At 40.5% G+C, this 3,193-nt stretch overlaps 1 pseudogene; it reads right to left on the bottom strand.

Moving 5' to 3' along the window:
• Positions 1 to 1,107: 1,107 nt before the first annotated feature.
• Positions 1,108 to 2,828, bottom strand: LOC136322392 (calcium-binding and coiled-coil domain-containing protein 2 pseudogene; annotated as a pseudogene).
• Between the last annotated feature and the right edge of the window lie 365 nt (positions 2,829 to 3,193).

Genomic DNA, 3,193 nt, shown 5'->3' with positions numbered 1-3,193 from the left:
AGTGTCCTCCAGATTTATCAATTACTGTTAGGGATTTATTAAATACCTTAGACAGATATCAAGACATAAATTAAAATCAAGATGAAACTTATTAATCATTGCAAAATTTCTTTAATTTGGAACTAGACAGTGATTGATAGTACATATAGGTTTGAAATTGAAGGATTTGAATAAATTTTCACTAAAAACAGTATAGTTAAGAAAACATAATTATTTAAAAGATATTTTCTGCTCCCATTCTTTTTTTTATTTTAAATTACCAATCTCCCTGAAAAAGACAACTAGTTTACTTTAGTATTAAAGAGATTAACATTAGTTCTCATTATTGTGACTCATTCATATTGAAAATCACCAGCTTAGAAAGTTTCAAACCCATACAGTTTTTAACAACTCTTAATAACTCTGAAGAAAGGACTCAAAACAATAAAATGTATGTGCATAGGAAATCTCAAAAAGTAGAAAATGGCAATCAGAAGTATTCAGACAGAAAGAAGTCTTTCTGTGATTGAAATAATATTTTATGCCCATGGTTCAGGAATTAGATGCTTCTATTCAGAGCTGAGAAATCAAGATGAGAAACCTTTGGTATTCCAATTAGATGCCTGGGTTCTCTGCCATGTTGTCTGATGCGATCAGTTGGAGAAAAAGGCCTGAAGAAGAGGAAGAAATTTTCAACCTCTGGTCTATCTCTAGCCTCAAGGGTAGGACTAAGGACTGAACACAGATATATTCAGGCCTGACCTTGAATGGTTGGCTGTCGGACAAGTTCAAAACTAATTACTTAGTAACTGAGTCAGGCCCGTTGTAAATAGCCAGGTCCCTTACATTTGAGGGCCCTTGTACTAGAGACCTGGAAGAATGATCATCATAGGTGAAAGGCTGACACAGCTAGTGATTTGTGATTTAATAAGTAGTAACCCACATGGATGGAAGTAACAGCCCTTACCATATCCTTTAGATTATCAATATGATTCTACCTTTAGGATAGCAGGACTGAGTAAATCCCTAATAGATTCTGATTAGACAAGATCTTGGGTCATAACTGATAGTAGAAGCTATAGATTCTACTCTAAAACTATGCAGTATATATCCAAGAGGCTGCGACACTTATAAACTGTGGCACAACACATGGTCTTTAAAGATTTGCTTTTCTTTTGCTGAGAAGCTCTTGTCACAAATTGGATAATTCAAGTTAAGTGTCTGAGTGGGCTGCTGCTTCAAGGTGTTATGAAAAATGTCATCAGCACAGTTTGATTTGCAGGTGGGGCACACCTTGATGGAAAGCAGGCTGGCGGAAGGACTTTCTAGCATGCCAGAATATGGGTTTCTATACACAAGCCCTGAGTTTTGTGCAACACTTCCTTAAGTAGGTGCTTAACATAGCAAAGAGTCAAAATCTAGACCCATATAACTCATCATCTGCTGTTCTCCCTCTTCAAAAAATCATTTTCTTTTTTCATTCTCTCTTCCTCATTCTGCAGAGCATTACACAGAATCTAGTTCTCACTCAGTCATTTTATTATTTATTTATTTATTCATTTATTTATTCATTTATTTTTAGTGAGAGGAAGGAAGGCAGAGACTGGACTCCTGCATGCACCCCAACTGGGATCTACCTGGCAAGCTCAGTAGAGGGTGATGCTCTGCCCATCCAGGGCCCTTGCTACATTGCAACCAGAGCCATTTTTTTAGCACCTGAGGCAGAGGCCATGGAGCCATCCTCAGTGCCTGGGGCCAAATCGTTCCAATTGAGCCATGGCTGCAGGAGGAGAAGAGAAGAGAGAGAGAGAGAAAAGCGAGAAGTGGAGAGGTGGAGAAGCGGATGGGTGCTTCTCCTGTATTCCCCAACCAGAAATTGAACCTGGGACATCCACACACTGGGGCCATGCTCTAACTAACTAGGGCTTCTCACTCAGTCTTATTGACAGATCAAATATCTGGTCCTTTAACTCCTGCTCTTTCTTCACTGTCAGCTTCTTTCTGCTTCAGCACTTCCCCTGTTGGCTCAAGCTTCTTCCAGTGCTCCCTCTGTTCAGTCACACTGAGAAAGGGTTGGCCGCTTTCCTTTTCCAGATGCTTCAACTGCCCATTTTATCTCTATCTCCCTGAACAAGCATTTCCATTTCTTTTTCTGGAGTTGACATCTGGGCCTGAAGCTGATTCACTCAGACTCCCATCTTCTCATTTTCTGTGGACACTTTCTGGTTTTGTTCTTGCAGTTAAAGCAGCTTCATCTCCCAGCTGTCCTTCTGCTCTTTCACTTTCTGTTCCAACTTCTTGTTGGTACTTTTTAAAGTGTCTAGCTCCTTCTGCTTCTTTTGGAGCTCAGCCTTCCTGTCTGAGTTTGGCTTCTAGAGGCTGATGTAGCTGTCCATCAGCTCCTGGTTTTCTTTGGAAAGCTTATTGCTTTGACGCTCAATCTCTTCCACCTGACCCTGAGCCATAACAACCAGGATGTCCTCCTAATTTTCTGGATGGAACTGGAATGTGATACTCACTCCTAAGACCACACAATCTTGATTCACACAGCAGAACTGGTAATACTCACATGCTTGGGCAGGTAGTAAACTTTGAATTGGACTTTCTGATGTTTGGTCAAGCTGCTGTTTAGGTCAGTGGGTGGGCAAAATAACCCACAAGAGAATGTAATCCTCATGGGTTGTCTTCCATCCCACTCTAAAAATTCCAATCCAATCATTTCAATGGGGAATAAAATGCTGGGTGAGAGGGTATTAGCATGTGAAATGCCCTCCAGGGACACAGAACTTCTCCACACTATTCAAAATGACCTGAGAGAATTGACAACAATCCAGAAAGACAGCTGATGTGTGTGTGTGTGTGTGTGTGTGTGTGTGTGTATTCTTCTATTGTCTCTTCCATGGTGGGGCCCAAGTATAGCAGCTTGTGGTGGTAGAATAGCAACAGAGGTTCTGCTCTCATTCTTATATTTTTAATACTAAAAATACATAGTGCCTATTTGCCACAGACCAGCACGGCTAGTAATTGTCCAGGTTCTGAATGAGAATGGTGTGGAATGAAGAAATAAACTCAGAGAGAAAAAGGATGGGATTGGGAGGTCTCTTTGCAATGCTGAAAGCTTGCAAGAGGGTGTCTCCACCCCCAAACCACTTTATTTAAAGGGAAGAGTGAAGTCATTAGCAAAACAAAGAGATCTCTGATAAAAACATCACAT

This window comes from Saccopteryx bilineata, chromosome 2, assembly GCF_036850765.1.
Source record: "Saccopteryx bilineata isolate mSacBil1 chromosome 2, mSacBil1_pri_phased_curated, whole genome shotgun sequence".
Lineage (NCBI taxonomy): Eukaryota > Metazoa > Chordata > Mammalia > Chiroptera > Emballonuridae > Saccopteryx > Saccopteryx bilineata.
The sequence above is the reverse complement of the archived record's forward strand: the minus strand, read 5'-3'. Positions and strand labels throughout refer to the sequence as shown.